This window comes from Lynx canadensis, chromosome B4 (assembly GCF_007474595.2).
Source record: "Lynx canadensis isolate LIC74 chromosome B4, mLynCan4.pri.v2, whole genome shotgun sequence".
In the NCBI taxonomy this organism is placed as follows: Eukaryota; Metazoa; Chordata; class Mammalia; order Carnivora; family Felidae; genus Lynx; species Lynx canadensis.
In genome coordinates, this window is record NC_044309.1 from 70,685,505 (window position 1) to 70,702,299 (window position 16,795).

The window sequence follows — 16,795 nt, forward strand, 5'->3', positions numbered from 1 at the left end:
AGGCAGGCCTCCAGGCTGAGCAGCGACCATGGAGGAGGGGACCCAGACTCTGAAAGACAGCTTTGCACAGCTCTTTCTTATTTCTTCATATGAACCACAAAGGCGGAAGGTGGGGGGAACTGCTCCCTCTAACCCATGAGGGAGGCAGGGAGAGCAGTCCTTCCAGTTTGTGGGTGGAGGGGAGGCTTACTGTTTCTCATTTTATGGCTACATGAAAATATGACTGTTATCTTCAAACACATAAGTACATCATTTTCATTTCTTATAATTTAAAATTCTCGGTGCCAAGTATTTTTCTTACCTTCCCTTTACTCCCCCTTATCCTGTCTCCCTGGTCCCACCCCCTACTGCTACAAGGGTTGGAACTGAGAAGTCCCTTCTCAACAGCCTGGCCTTCCCTACTTCATTAAATGACATACTTCACTGTCTTCTACTACCCACTCCAGTGAAAAGACCATAGCATTCCTGCTCCTCCCCCTCCCCATCTTCTGGGTAATGAGCACTGTTCTGCGCTGTCCTATTTGCTGGAATTTCTTCTCTCTTTTCTGCTTATCTAAATTCTTCTTACCCTTCATTATTTGCCTCAAGCTTCTTTTCCCATCTGGTCTTCTATAGCAACTCCGAAGGATAATTTTATTTTTCTTCTTCAAATTTCTATAGCCCTTATGGTCAGTAAAATGCATTTGGCCCCAATCATACGTCACCTTGTATTACTATTTATGGTGATTAGAAGCTATTTCTTGTCTGCTCACTTAGATCATGAGTTTTCTGAGGAAACAGACACACTGTATTTATCTTTGAAACCTCAGCACCTTGCAGCGCTTTGATGGTCTAGTTGCTTTGGATATGTTATTGATTGGGTGGCATATTTGGTACTTTTAAATGAAATCAGGAGGTTTGGAAAGCCAATATATTTTTGTGTTACCTCACATCAAACCTCCTCCCCTTGGGCTAACTCTATCAAACCTGTCTAAGTGGGTCTGCTGGAAACAGCTTGAAGAAGGAAAAAGACGATTTGTTTTAGGAGAAACCAAGCAGGAAGAAAGGAAAGGTCAGCTCAAAACTGCCCAAAGGCAAATTTGCCATTTAAAACCAGCAGTCACATTCCTGTGGATGAAGTCATCACTAGTCTTAATCAATCACTACTCCCTTGAAGTGAGGCACTGCTCAGGTTTTAGGGTCTCTGTGTATGTACGAGTGGGTTGTGGGGTAGAGAAGAAAGCAACAAAGCAGTGAAAGGAGGTGAAGGGAGTGGGCAGTGAAACAATTGTCTCTCTCTGTTATAAGAGCAAGGGCTCTTTGAAGGAACTGTTGCATTTATGCAGATTCTTCAGGACTGCATATGAATCAAGGGTGATGCTGGGCACCAGGCAGGTGACAGTCCTACTTCTGCTATGACTGCTAGCTTGCCTTCTGTTTGCATGACCCCTTTGCTTTAAAAACCGCGCAGAAAAATCCCTTTGTCCGTCCACTTCCAGGGTAAAGGGAAGGCTAGGTGAATCTGTCCTTTGGTAAAAGAAACGATGGGATGTGCTGAATATTAGCAGGGCAGAGATGAGATGAATAACAATGATAATAAAAAGAACATTTATGGAGAACTTAACATGGACAGACCGAATGTTAAAAGTGTAACACACATGGGGCCCTGGGATGGCTCAGTGTGTTGAGCGTCCGCCTTTGGCTCAGGTCATGATCTCACGGTTTGTGAATTTGAGCCCCGTGTCGGGTTGTGTGCTGACAGCTCAGAGACTGTAGCCTACTTCAGATTCTGTGTCTCCCTCTCCCTCTGCGCCTGCCCTGCTTGCACTCTTTCTCAAAAATAAAATAAACATTTAAGAAATTTAAAAAAAGTGTGACACACATTATTTAATCCCTCTAACAATCTATGAGGCACGTACCACTAATGGACAGAGAGGTTAAGGAATTTGCTTAATATCACATTCCTACTATGTGGCTGAACCAGGATTCCAGAGCACAGGCTCTAATATTCCAAGCAGTTAGACATGTGATGAGCATCTTTTCCCAAGAAAAATTCAGGACATGTGGCCTAAAATATATTAGCACACCTTGGGTACAAGGGAACTGGACATTTGTGATTTGGACTGTTGAGGAAAATGCTGGCAGTGAAGTCACTGGCCTTTAAATACCAGAAGGAAATTATGTTCAAATTTCTGTTCTTGCATCCTTGGCAATAAAGAAATTATGCTGTTTATATTTGGAGTGTGCAATTAGCATCATCCTGATTGATCTATTGGAAGTTAAAAATAGTTTTGCTTAGAGTCTACCAAATCACTGATGAGAATGTTTCCTGATAGACTTGGTAGAGATTCCTGATGCTTGTGACTAGAGCTTCCGTTTGCCATTTAGGGAGGGTTTAGTTTGGTCATAATCAACATTTTCACCAATTTCTGAAGTGTATATTGAGCTTTCTTTTTCTTTTTTTTTTTAAATATAGAGCATAACTGTATTACTAACCTATGTGAGGTAAACAGAAACATCATCTCATGTAGTGACTTCTGATTTCTGCAGTTTGGGGTCAGAATTTACGAAGGAATTATACATAAATAAGACACACTTCTAAGCCTGTCTGCAAGGTTGACTTTGTATGTGGAGGTGGAGTGAGAAGATGATTGGATAGTGTGATTTGAGAGTTTCCAATCATTGTCCTGACACTGTCTGAAGCTGTGGCCAATTTGCTGATATTCTCTATGGAAAAGAAATGGAAAAAAAAACTGTTTGGGTTATAGTAAGGATGGATTGAGTGAGAGATCTGAAGTCCTGCCATTTCGTTTCTTCCTGGGGCTTCTATCTATACCATTTCTAACACTGCTGGCCAACACTAGAGAAATAATTAATTTCTGTGAGTAAGGAATCACATTCTGTATACCAGATCAATAGATTTTGGCCCTGAGGAAAGTTTTCATGGAACATTAATGAGAAGGAAGGATGGTCTTTATTGACCACCTATTATGTACTTAACAGTGTATATATAGGTGTCTTACACACATTAGGGCATTTAAATCTCCCAACAGGTCTGTGTGGTAGTGACTGGGATGGAAAGAGACTGGAGAATGGGGAGCACAGTACCTAATCCTAAGTAGGATCTCTCCTTGAACTGGCCAAATGTCCTATGTTGGACTTGTAAGTCCGTATTCAGATCTAATATGTCACCACTTCAGTGGTGAAGAAAGTGAGACCTAGGGATTCTTACTGATTTTTTCTATAGTAGTTATAGCTAGGGTTGTGGTGGAACAGAATTCTCACCGATAATCCATATTCTGGGTCTCCTGGCTGTAAAACCAGCACCCCTGTCCTGGAACATGGGGAGGAAGTGTAAGATGAGAGGTAAATGTGGATTGGTAAGTCCTTACTCCTTACTCCACCTCTCTGGCTAGTCATGAGGTCTTGCATGAGCCCCTCAGTCTTTGTGTGCCTTTTTCCTCTGTTGCAGAGAGCAAACATTTTGATACATGGGATGGGCCTGGTAGACAACAAGCCTTCAGTAAGGTGAGCTATTATCGCTATGTGTGACTAGTGTGGCAAAGATCAAGTGCAGAGGCTGTTCCTCTGCCTGGTTCTTAGGACTAGACTGGGGACCTTGGGTGGCTGGCAAAGCAAAGGGCACAAGCTTCTTAGTCAGTGGTAAATGGCTATTTTAGGATAATGGATGCTGAAGAAAACCTTGGTCATTTCAATATTTTGCCCCGAAGTGGTCCTGGGGAGTTATATTCTTTAAACCTGGAGATCCCTCAACTAAGAGCAAATAGTAAGTGCTAGTTGAGCTTATTCTTGAAATTATTATTAAAGAAAGCAAGGCCATATGTTAAGAATACAGGGATACAAAGGTAGGATAAACAAGCACGGTGCAACCGAGGGCAGACGTTTCAGTTCTGACTAATTTAAGTTCATTTTAATGGACACCGTCTAATTCAACTGATTGTGAAGTAAAGTGAGCTCTCTCACATAGTCAGAAAAGAAGCCGCTCATTGATTTTTACTTCACTATCCTCTGAAATATAGTATGTTTTACAGACTTTTAATGACAGGAAAAGTGCTTCTGTTTTGTTTTGTTTCTTGAGGGCGAGGGGTTGGTTAACAAGCCATAGATATCAGTACTGTGCTGCATAGTTTGCAAAACTTTAATGTTTTCCAGTTTCAACTGACTGAAGACATCCTTGCTTTAAATGGAGATACAGGGGTGCCTGGGTGGCGCAGTCGGTTAAGCGTCCTACTTCAGCCAGGTCACGATCTCGCGGTCCGGCAGTTCGAGCCCCGCGTCGGGCTCTGGGCTGATGGCTCAGAGCCTGGAGCCTGTTTCCGATTCTGTGTCTCCCTCTCTCTCTGCCCCTCCCCCGTTCATGCTCTGTCTCTCTCTGTCCCAAAAATAAATAAACGTTGAAAAAAAAATTAAATGGAGATACAAAGAAAATATAGCACATGGAATCCATGTTAGACAGTTACACAGTTTAATCATCATTTGGAAAATAATCCTGAGTATAATTCTAAAAGCACTGTAGACTCTAATAATCTGTAGAATTAATCTATTTATTGGGCCATTACCATCATTCACTATGTTAGGTGTTGAGGATGCATTGGTAAGACTTAGTCTCTGCCTTTGAAGAGTTCATGGCTTAGTGGGGGAGAAAAAGACATGGTGAAAAAAGTACATTCAATGTAAGAAGTGTCATCGTAAAATGTACAAAGTGCTAGCATAGGAAACAGCTCCTTCTGGGAACACTTGTGAAAACTTCACTAAAAAGAATCTTACCAAGCTAAGAGTTCCAGAAGATGATTACAAACTATGACTGTACTGTAGATACACGTGGTCATTCTTAGAAGCTTGAACATATGTCAAGCTAGTGAGAAGTATGGCAGTGAACTCCCAGTTATGCCTGTGTAGATTAGCTATACTGCAGGACTTGGGAGTGGCTCTCTCTGTCCCATCTCAAAATCTGCTGATATCTCAGCTCTCCCTCTTGCTACCCAGAACATTCCTGAATCATGCTGCCAGCCCAGGAGAGAGGCAATTTTTCTCCTCATATGTCTGCTATTGTAGGCATATAGGAATTACCATCTGACTATACCAACTAGGGATCACTTCCATTTGCACAGAATATCAGTATACTGGAAAGCACCTTTTAATACAGTATAAGCAGCTGGTAAACTGAGGTAGCAGTTGTTATTTGGTGTGGAAGGAAACAAAGGCCACACACACATGTGATGGAGAAGAGGTTACATCAGAAAGAAAGGAATTGGTCAAATGTGGTCAGAGGTCTTCCTCTGCCATGCTACAGATAAAGCGTTTAAGAATTACAGCATGATAGGTTCCTGAGAGCTTCAAGCTTCAAAAATATTGCACATGTGTGTGCTTCTGATATATGTATGCATAACTGTATGTATGAATGTATGTGTGATTGTATACGTGTGTATGGGTATATATGCATGTGTACATATATCTGTCCATTTCTAAGTGTGTGTGAATGTGTGTGAGTTTATAAATATGTGAACAAATGTGTGACTATATTTGCGTGGGGTGTGCCAGACCGGACAGGCTGGAAAGTAAGTGTATGGAAAGTAAGTGTAAGACTACTCATGTCCTCCCGGGCTGTCTCTCCCCACCCCACCTCCACATCGCCAACTGGCAAAAGCAGAAAGGATGCTCTATATGACCTGAGACTGCATTAGAAAGTTTGCACTTCTTTGAGGCTATTCCACCTGGGAATCTCATTGGTTCCCTGCAGGATGGTGGATTTTGCAAGAAGTCTGCGGATTCCCCCAGGACGAAGGGACTGCTGCTGACACGCTAGGCTGAAGCCAACCGCACGCCCCCCCCCCCCCCACTCCACCCCCAATCCCACCCCGCCCCCGCCTCCGCCGCTTCCCAAGTGGTCCTGGGTCTGCAGCCGCCTGCTCTGCAGAGGCGGGCCCGGCCGGGGCGGGCTCGGCGCGGCGCGCGCGGCCCGCGGGCTGGAGTCGGCCCGCGGCGCAGGCGGGAGGGGAGCGGGAGGGCGGGGGCGGCGGCGGCGGCGGGAGGCCATGCCTCCAGCTGCGGAGGCTGCCGAACAGCTGGAGCCATCGCGGTCACCCGCGCGGCGCCGTCGCCGTCGCCCTTGCGCCCCGGCTGCCCGGCCCGCGGCCGGCGGACTTTGCGGAGGGCGCCCGGCGTAGGCGGCGGCGAGTGTGGGCCGAGCCGGTATTTATAGCTCGGTGACAGCAGCGGCGGCAGCGACGCCGGCGGGCCGTCTCGCCGCTCTTCCCAGCGAGGCCGCCGGCGCGGCGGAGGGCTGTGCTCGCCCGGCTCTCCGGCGTTGCAGACACCCCGCGCCCGCGCGGCCCCAGCCGGTGAGTACGCGGGCCCGGGCGCAGGGCGCGCCTCCCCCGCCGCTCGGGCCGGCCGCAGCGGAGCCCTGCTAGCCCGGCCGCCCCCTCGTCCCTGCCCGCGAATGCGGAAGCGGCCGCGGCCCCCCCGTCCCCCAGTTCCCCCGGCGCGTTTCCTCGGTTCCCGAGGATGGCACGCCAGGAGGCAGGGTAAAGTGTCAAGCGTGGGGGGTGGGGGGTGGGAAGAGGCGGTAACGGATGCACCGGTCCTTTTGCGAAAGGGCAGTTGAGACTCCTAGGTGGAAGGCTGTCGGTGAGGAACCCTGGAACTCCGGGGCTCCCAGGGTTACCAGGACAGACCTTGAACTTTCCTCGCTTCGCTGATTACTAGCACGGGAGCGCTGGAGAAGCACTACGTATTGTTTGTTAATTAAATTAACAGGTTGCTGTTTTGGGGCGTTCTCCATAAAAGCAAAAAAGCAAAAAAAAACCAGAACTTGAGTGTTTACTAACTTTATTGTGGCTAAAGAAAGCTATTTGGCGATTCCTATTTTTGAAAATGCCATAGGCCCACAAGTGTGGTAGGTCCCTGTGGTAACACTTGGGCTACCATTATTCATTCTACCCTCTGTGGAACAATGAACTCTGTGTATGGGTGTGAGAGAGGGTAGTAAACATCACATGCTTGTTTTAGTATTTGTGTGTCTAATGAACCAAAAAAAAGGGTATGTTGAACAAATATATTTACCCCTCATTATAAATGACATACTGTTTGAAATCCATAGAAGGACTTCTAGGAAGATTTCAGGGTTTAGTTTTGTCTTCAGAAAACATTCCTTATAATTTATTGAATATAAAGAATAGTAGAATCTCTGTAAAAACTATTTTTGTTGTAAAGTTTTTAATTTTTTACCATGCCTACACTTCCTAACACCCCCCCCCATCTATGTAGTTTAAAAGCAATTATGGATTTTGAAATTTTAACTTGGGTGTTTATACCCACTCCCATTCCACCTCCATTTGATCCTTTGCTCAGAAACCAATACTTGTCTATTTTATTTAATATGCTTCTTTAAACTGCCAGCTATTTAAAAAATAATTTCAGATATGAAGAATTTTACTTTATTCTTGAACTATTATTTTCTTTGGTGTTTGTTTAGATTCTTTATCATAAACAGATATCGCTAAAAAGAGCTCTAAGCATTTTTAAAGAATTAATTGCTGAATATGTTTCAACTTTATGACATGAAAGTGTTCATAAATACTTTGCCATTTTAATGAAAAGTTAACTAATTAGAACTCCAGACCTACTTTGCTTCAGCTTCTCTGTTTTAAAAACTTGCGTGGTTTAGAACTTTGTTATCCCAAAGACTGCAGGATAAGAACAAGGAAAGAAAATCACTTAAAGGTTGAAAACAATATGAAGAGAAAGTCTAGGAAGGGATTTATGGATATGATCCTCTAAATTAGCAAGGGTACTACAAATGCCATCCTGGTATCTATGTAAAGTCACTTAGGGTGGTTTCATTGATTGACTTAAAAGGTTGCTTTTTATTTAAAAGGCTGTGTGGTCTCTGGTATTGGACCAAAAGCAAGAAGTTCCAACTTAGTTCTGTTATTATTGCGATTTGTGTTTTTAAAACCTGTATTAAGCATTCGCATTATGTAGAATGCTATATGTAATCTCCTCATGCCTGCCTTTCACCTAACATTTCAGGATAATATACCAAGACCTTAGGGCTGGTCCAGGCAAATGTATATTTGGTTTCTCCATTTTTCTGCCATGTGTCCTTTTATAGACTTGAATATCCCCTTATCCAGAGTTTGTTCTCTCTGGAATGGAATCTTCAGTGTTTTTTGTTTTTTGTTTTTTGTTTTCTTCTTACTCAAGGCTGGTTCATTATCCCATCATGATCCATAATTTTTTTTTCATTTATTAATTCAATAGCAAATATTTGTTGAATGCCTACTAGGTACAAGTTATCACCTAGTACTTAATGGTTCCTAGTGCCCCTGCTTCCTTCCCATTGGAACTTTAGTCTGTATTTTATACTTCTCGGTGTAGGGACCATAGTAGTTATTGAGAATTTTGACTTTGGGGTCATAGAGGTACTTCTCCTGTTTCCACTGGTTGGTACCTATATGACCTTGGGCAGATTATAACCTTTCTGAGTCTCCACTCCTTTATTGGTAAAGCCAAAGGGCTGGTATAAGGACTAATTGAGGTACTGAATGAAAAGTACTTGCCTAACATATAAAAAGCACTAAGAAATTTTAATGATTATTGTGTTGTCCATGTCTGCTTCGGTGGTGTTCCTCTCAGGAAATGGCAGTTCCAGTCTGGGTTTTGCCAGGCCCTGTCCACATCCAATCTATCACGTAACTGTTGTCAGCTCTTCCGTTTAAATGTCTAGAAGTTCATACATTTCCAACCACCAGACAGAAATGTGGCCCTTCTGACATGTAAGTCACATGTGTCACTCAGTCTCCTGTTTCCCGAATCACACAAGGGAAAGCCCACACACATTGGACGGCCTCAAGGCCAGATCACTAAAGGCCACCTCACAATCGGATGCTACCTTGCAGGCTCCATCTCCTTTCACACTCCCCTGCATCCACACTCTATCCAGTCACACTAGCTTTTTTGCTCTTCCTTAAATGTGCTAATCATTCACTCAGCACAGATTTTTGCAATGTCTTGTTCTCTGTGTCTGGGTCCCTCTTTCCCAGATACCTGCTTGCTTCCCTCCCGTCTTTGAGGTTCTGTCCTAATGTCACCTTATAGTGAAGCCTACTTTAATTTCCCTCCCTGCTGACATTCCCCAGGAACTTCCTCCATCACCTTACAGCTTTTTAAAATATTATGTATCTGTTTTCTTTTCTGTTTAACGTCTGTTTCCCTCAGTGAGACTGTAAGATGCAAAACAACAGGAGTGTCATCTGTTAGCAACCCTGATGGGTAGGCCAGTGCCTGGCACAAATAAGCAACTAGTAAATGTTGAACAAATGAATGATGAATGTTATCATGGAATTAACACTTTCTAAATACGATTTTGGACAAGTAGCTTAAGCTTTCTGAGCCTCAGCTTCAATATTTGCACAGTAAGGATAGCATTCATCCTTTACCTTGTACAGTTGCATTAAAAATACTTTAATGGTGAGAATAACATAAAAAATCACTCCGTAAATGTAATGTGTAGGTGCTATTACCATCATGCACATTATTAGTGGGAATGACCAAGACTCGTTTGTATTTTAACAGTGGCCTTCAGGGTAGGAGGTGGCTGGAAATGACCAGGCACTTTACAGATGAAATCTCCTTAGGTCTTCACTACAGTGCTCTGAGTGAAGTACTTTTACTGGGATTTTACTGGCGAAGAAGTGGAATCTCCAAGAGGTTAGGGATTTGCCCAAGGTCACAGAGCTAGTAAGTAGCAGTTAGAACTGGACCATATTCCTCCCAGCACATCAGGCTGCCCTTTGAAAAACTCACGCTCCTGATTCCTTTGAATCATTCTAGTGTCATTCTAATGGTGTGGTTTTGCCCATTAAAAACACTAAAAGGTAAAATGTGATATAAATATAGGCTGCTATCCTTATTTATCTTTTAAGGAAAAAATATTAAACAATTTTAAACTGTGTCTGCCTTTTGGAGGTAGAATTTTATTTTATTTTATTTTATTTTATTTTATTTTATTTTATTTTATTTTATTTTATTATTTTCTTAATGCTCATTTATTTTTGAGAGAGAGAGAAAGACAGAGTGCAAGCAGGGGAGGGGCAAGGAGAGAGGGAGACACAGAATCCAAAGCAGGCTCCAGGCTTTGAGTTGTCAGCACAGAGCCCGATGCAGGGCTTGAACTCACAAACTGTGAGGTCGTGACCTGAACTGAAGTCGGGGACTTAACCAACTGAGCCACCTAGGCTCCCCTGGACATAGAATTTTAAAAGCAATTATCCTAGGGATTAAATGAAATGATTGTAAACAGTGTTCTGTGAACTGCAAAGAACTTTAAATACTATGCTAGAACTAGGGTAATTGAAGAAAGGAGGCTCTTCTTTGTCTTGTAGCCTTTAACTTTGTCTTGTACTAAAACAGCCAAGAATGGCCCAAAGTACAGTTGTATGTGTCACAAAGTGCATACCACAAAAAGTAAAGTACTGGAAGTCTTTTTAAAAATTATTTTTCAAGAGATTGGATTCAAGGTGCCGGGCTACAGTTTATACTCTTGTCACAGTCATCTTTTCAAAGCCCTTTAATAAGAGCTAAGAGAGGTTCCAGGTGAATTTTCAGACATAAATGCTAAGGAGCTTCAAAAAACTTGGAGAGATTCTTTTTTTATTTTAGACCGGTGCCCTTCACAATGGAAGTGCCCTGTGCATGTTACCTGGTTAGGTGTTACTAGATGCCGAGACCTGTATTCGCAGGGTTGTGCACTCAGTGTACTCTACCTGGCTAGTAGTAGTGTCTTTTGTAGAGCATTAATTCATCAAGGACTTTTCCAGATGCATCCATAAATTAAAAAAAAATTTTTTTTAAATAAAATAATGTTTATTTGTTTTTGAGAGACAGAGAGAGGCTGAGTGCAAGCAGGGGACGGGTAGAGAGAGAGAGGGAGACACAGAATCTGAAGCAGGCTCCAGGCTCTGAGTTGTCAGCACAGAGCCTGACTCAGGCTCGAACTCACAAACTGTGAGATCATGACCTGCGTTGAAGTCAGATGCCCAATTGAGTAAGCTACCCAGGCGCCCCAATTTTTAAAAATGTAAGGGTAAACTCCATCTTTTTAAAAAATTTTTTAATGTTTATTTTTGAGAGAGAGAGAGAGAGAGAGAGAGAGAGAGTGCATGAGCAGGGGAGGGACAGAGAGAGAGGGAGAATCTGAAGCAGGCTTCAGGCTCTGAGCTGTCAGCACAGAGCCTGACACTGGGCTCGAACTCATGAACAGTGAGATCATGAACTGAGCCAAAGTCGGACGCTTAACTGACTGAGCCACCCAGGTGCCCCTGCCAGGCACCCCAAGGGTGTCCTCCATCTTAATCAGACTTGTTATTATGCAAGAACTGTTGCCTGAGCCAGGGTCCCTTCTGAGAAAAATGAAATTCACCCTCCTTCAGTGTTTTCCTTTATTCGTAAAGACTCTAATAAGTGATGGAGGCAGGGTACTCTGGTTCAGTCAGATTATTACAACGATTCTTGGGGGATCTATTTTGTTGTAGTCCACGACCTGATTATCTTTTACTTAAACTGTTGAAGTTGCCTATAAACTTATTTTCCCCACTTTCATTATGCCTCATACCAAGTTTTCATGATCTAAGCTGACAGAGAATTCTCTCCCAAATTCTGCTCTAGTCAGTTATATTACTTTTCAGTTCTGAAACTTTTCATTCTCTGGTCTCTATTCAGTAAAATACACAACAACACTTTTGTGTATGTTCCTTGAATTGGCCCCAAATTATCCTTGCCTCTCACAAGATGCCCTCAAGCACTCTGTGCTCCAGCCACACAGAACTCCAGATGCACCTCCTACAGATGAAGAAGAAAGTCTCTTCTCTGCCTTTGTTCAGTGCCCTCCCAACTTGAGTATCCTTATCTCTTTCCCATTTTTCCTTTGAATACCTCTCCATTCTTTGCCTTTAGATTAGCCGAAATACAATACTTGTAGTAAGATGTATAGGATTCCTAATATCTATGATAAATATTAGTCCATCTAGAGCTGGAAACCATGACTGGAGGCCTGTGGATTATCAGAGTGTAAAGTTCCAGCCTGTAGCCAACCAACTTCTTCAATCACTGCTATAATGTGGAAAAGCAGAGGCTTCCAAGATATTGGTAGTGACATCTACCTAATCATGTCATTACTTACAAGAGGGAAGTGAATGGTGTGGATTAATCTAGCTCTCAGAGATGTGTTCTTTTTAGGCATAGTTGGAAAATCACAGAATGAGCGTCAGTGATGCATTGCAAAAGAACAAGCAGATCAACTCAACTACTTACACTTGATGCTCGGAGAAGAACAAAATTCAAGCAATCCTGTAGTCAGTTACGTGACCCCGATTCTTTCTGATCATGCTAGCCAGGTCCGCTGGAATAGTATGAGTAGACTCATTCATCCTAGAAGTACTGTGAATCTTTTATATCACACAGATTCGTTATCAGAAACTTCCTAACCAACACGTAATGGGTAAGATTTTGGAATTTTTTCCTTTACGTGGGAAGGCTTGGTGTAGAGCGTTAATGACAGGTGGCTTGGATTTGTATCCTGGTTTTGGCCCGGACCCATTTTGTTATTTGGTACAGATTACAAAATTCGTAGGTCTCAGGTTCAAATTTGTAAAAATAAGAGTATTTTCTTCATTGGACTGCTGTGCAATTTAAATAAAATTTGTAAAGCTCATTAGCATAGTGTCCTGGTATATGGTTAAGTACTCAATGTTAGCCCTAGTGATAATGATGATAATGCAGAACCTGTGTAAAATGAGGTGTTGTTGGGTGGGATCAGGGGTGAGTCAGCGTGGCAATTTTTGGGTTCCAGTGCTTTTTTTTCTCCTTTTTTTTGTTAGTGAAAGGTAATGGCAGGTTGCTGTGTCTCCTCATCTTGCCTGAACAATAAGGAGGCTTTTCTTTCTAAGTGTACCGCTCACCCCTCCCCATCTAGTAGATGTCCATCGATTGCCCACTTTGAGCCCATCCCCGTGCTGTGCCCTGGAAGTGAACAGCCCTTCACTGAGGATCTTATGACCCAGTGAGGGAGACAAACACATAAATCGATAATTTTACTATAATATACTAAGACCTAAGATAGATCACATTTATTTAAGATAAAAGCTCAGCTTTGGTGGCAGAATTGAGTTTAAAGAAATTAAAAGGGTTTGTAGACTATGAATACTGTGTAGCATAGTCAGTTTGAACCATTTCAATCCTGGATTATTAGCACTAGAGTCACTGAATGATCATATTGCTTTATGTGAACTACAGAAGTGAAAACAGTTTTGGTGCTTTGCATGCCTGGTACCTAGGGCTGAGATGACTAGGCAAGCTTTGGGTGACCTTGTGGATGAAGTCAGGAAGTGGGAATAAGTAGAAGTTTCATTCAAGTTATTATGTAGGTTTTGAAATTTGGGACCCCCTGGAAGACCTCACTTCAGCTTTGGCATATGAAACAAGAATAAATATCAGCCATGTTTAGCATAAAATAGACCAGTAATTCAGCTGGTCTGTGAGTCACTGAATCTGTTTGTGGAAATAAAGACTAGCCTGCAGACCTGATGGGAAATATTTATTGGAAGAAACACTTCCAGCTTTATGATGTATTAGATCAAGGGCTAGGAATGGATTTGGATTCAGATGCTGGCTCTTCCACTTCCTGGATGTGGATAGGCAGCAACCACTCTGATCTTTGTTTACGTGTAACCTGGGGGTGATGGTACCATTCATAGCATGCCTGTGGGAGTTCAGATCAACAAGTACAGGATTGTTGCTCAACTCTACAGTTCTCTGTCTTGAAATAATATAAGTACTGGAGAGGAACAGCTGTCTCCCAACTTTTTTGAATGTTCTAATTCAGTTTGGGCACGTGGACATCACATAGCTCACTAAACAAGATTCTAAAGTTAAAAACAACAATGATAAAATAAGTATATGCTAACCCTTCACAAAGCATTTATTCAAAAAACAATCAAGATCCTATGTATTCAGTGTTCTGAATCCTGCTGCCTTGCTTGTATGTGGGTGGGGGTAAAGGAGGTGGTGGGGCAACTACAGGAGAATTCTGCATTGGTAAGAGAAGCAACCTAGAAACCTGTTTAACTTCATAGATGTTACTCATGCCCTGTTCTGATGGGCATGTAGGAGTGAGTCCTGCTTCAAGACTCATTGGCCTTGAGATGATTTCTATGTAGTCTCTCGTGATAGCGGTCTTTGGACATTTCTAAAAACATTGCATGAAATTGAATTGACAACTCATTCTGGCATCCTTGCATACTGAGTATCATGAAAATGCATGATGCTCATTTTTGTTCTTCACCACTTTGCTCTCTTTCATGTGATAACCAACTACTGCTATACTTACTGGGTGATGAACTTCACATTAGAAAACAAAATCTTGGGGTGCCTGGGTAGCTCAGTCGGTTAAGCATCCTACTTCCACTCAGGTCATGATCTTGCAGTTCGTGAATTTGAGCCCTGGGTTGGACTCTGTGCTGGCAGCTCGGAGCCCGGAGTCTGCTTGGGATTCTGTGCCTCCTTCTCTCTCTGTCCCTTCCCTGCTCATGCTGTCTCAAAAATAAACATAAAAAGAGAAAAAAATCCTTGTGCAGTCGCCATTTCTAAGTTGTCTGAGCCTCAGCCCCTGGGAACAGACATTTCAGAGTATTCACAAAGATCACGAGGGACTTGAAATTGCTTAGAAGGCACAGAGACTATCTGTTTTACTGAGTTATATTTCCAGTCCTTTTGTGTGTTTACATTGCTTTTCTGAAATAGTTAAGACAAGTCTTCATTAACTTAGATTGTGGGTTTGATTGATATCCATCACCCCAGAGTGTTGGACAGGACTTGGGAGCCTGGGATCCTATTCTCAGGTCTTCCATTGACTTAGAGTTACTTCAGGCTTGTGGCTTGATCTTTGTGCTTTTAGTCATGTGGAAATGAGAATATTTGTCAGTGGGAAATTTATCAATTTACCAAAGTGCTCAGGATTTGTGAAGGATTCTTCCACTTATATATTTTTTTGCCTGGGTATAGAAGTATACTCTATAGAGTTAATATAATCATCTCTGGAGAAGAATGTGTCTCCAGAAAGCTTTCAAGGGATGACATCCCTGGGGCTGGGCCCTGTGTCTTTCTAAGGCAGGGGAAATGCCTGGAACTGACTGGGTGATTTGGCTCTACAGTTGACTTCAGAGGCTCAGATAAGAGCTCTGCTGGCTGACTTTGGGCCAGTTACATAATCTGTGTGAGCCTCAGTTCCCTCCCTGTAAAATGAGGTGATGGGAATGATAATGACGGTATTTCAGAAGGTTGTTATGATAAAAATAATTTAATGATGCATGTAGACATCCAACACAGAGCCTGGATGTCATATGCTGTAGGCTTTGTAAGGGTCCCTTTTTTCTCCCAGTTCTAAACAAATTGAGAAAGGAGAGAAAAGAATTGGCAGATTTCAGTGACATTACTACCTTTATTGTTATGTTTTGATCTCAGCTTTTATTCAGTTTTATTGTTATGTTTTGATCTCAGCTTTTATTCAGCTTTGTTGCTGAAATCATAGAGATATAGCTTAATCTGAGCACCAAATGGGTTCACCAAAACTGCATCCCACAATTGGATAGACTTAATAACAACCAGTCACAGCCTTGGTGAATCTAATGCAGGCTTGTGCTCTTTATAGGCAGGCTGCCTCCCAAAGAGAAAGGAAGAGGTGAGCAAGATTTTGGAAGTGGGGTCTGCACAAAAGAGTTTTAAGAAAGCTCTTTACTCTCAATGCACCTCGAGGTTAGGACCCACAGACAGAGGCATAGTATGTATTTTGCAATGCCTCTGTGCCTTTCCAAAGGCCTAGATTGAGCATTCTTGCCTTCTCCACTGGGGAAAAATTCCTACTAATCCTTCAGCCCTGAACTTGGGTGTGTCCTCTGTGCAGTCTTCCCCTTTTTCCTCACTTCCCACAAGCAGAACTGTCCAGTCCCTCCTGCATGTAACTCACTACTGTACTATAGACTCAGCTATTTCATAAGACTTATTCTGTGTTGAAATTATTTGACAACTAGTCTATGAACCTTTGTATAAAAGTCCATACACAACATATAGGAAAAGGTCTGAGAGTACAGATTATTAAGGGATCATGCTGAGGAGAGGGATTGGGGCAGAGGAAGATGTTTATTTTTTGTTCCTATGTGCTCAGTTTGCTTCTACATTGCTTTCATTTTTTAAACGACTCTATATTATGATTGTAACCTAAAAATAGTAATCTAAAAGAGGAAAAGCATTGTGTTGTGTTTTTGCCCTGCATTTCCTCCTGAGGTGACCTCTACAGGTCATCTCAGTCATCACCCCACCCCGATTTTGGACAATCTTTTTCTGCCCCTCTCATGTCCCTTCTCCCCCTGCTCTTTCATTCTCCTTCTTTTCCACATCCCCCATGTGGTCAGAGGTATGATTAGATGGCAGCCAAGGGACAATATTTACTTTCCTCAATCTCAGACATGACTTGGGACCATGAGAGGAGCAGGTAGCATCTTTAAAAAAATTTTTTTTAATGTTTATTTATTTTTTGACAGAGAAAGAGAGAGAGTGAGAGAGCAAGCTGGGGAGGGGCAGAGATAGCAGGAGACACAGAATCTGAAGCCGGCTCTACTGTCAGCACAGAGCCCGATGCGGGGCTTGATCTCATTAACTGTGAGATCACGACCTGAGCTGAAATCAGGAGTTGGACGTTTAACCCACTGAGCCACCCAGGAGCCCCTGGTAGCATCTT

The 16,795-nt window shown here is 42.7% G+C and overlaps 1 protein-coding gene across 1 annotated transcript in view; it reads left to right on the forward strand.

The window, feature by feature from the left end:
• The first annotated feature begins 6,507 nt into the window (after positions 1-6,507).
• The window catches only part of TMEM117 (transmembrane protein 117), a 497,401-nt gene continuing 487,113 nt past the window's right edge, over positions 6,508-16,795 (forward strand). Inside the window, 1 exon segment of the mRNA XM_030322378.1 lies at positions 6,508-6,527. The gene's annotated coding sequence lies outside the window, so the exon portion shown is untranslated.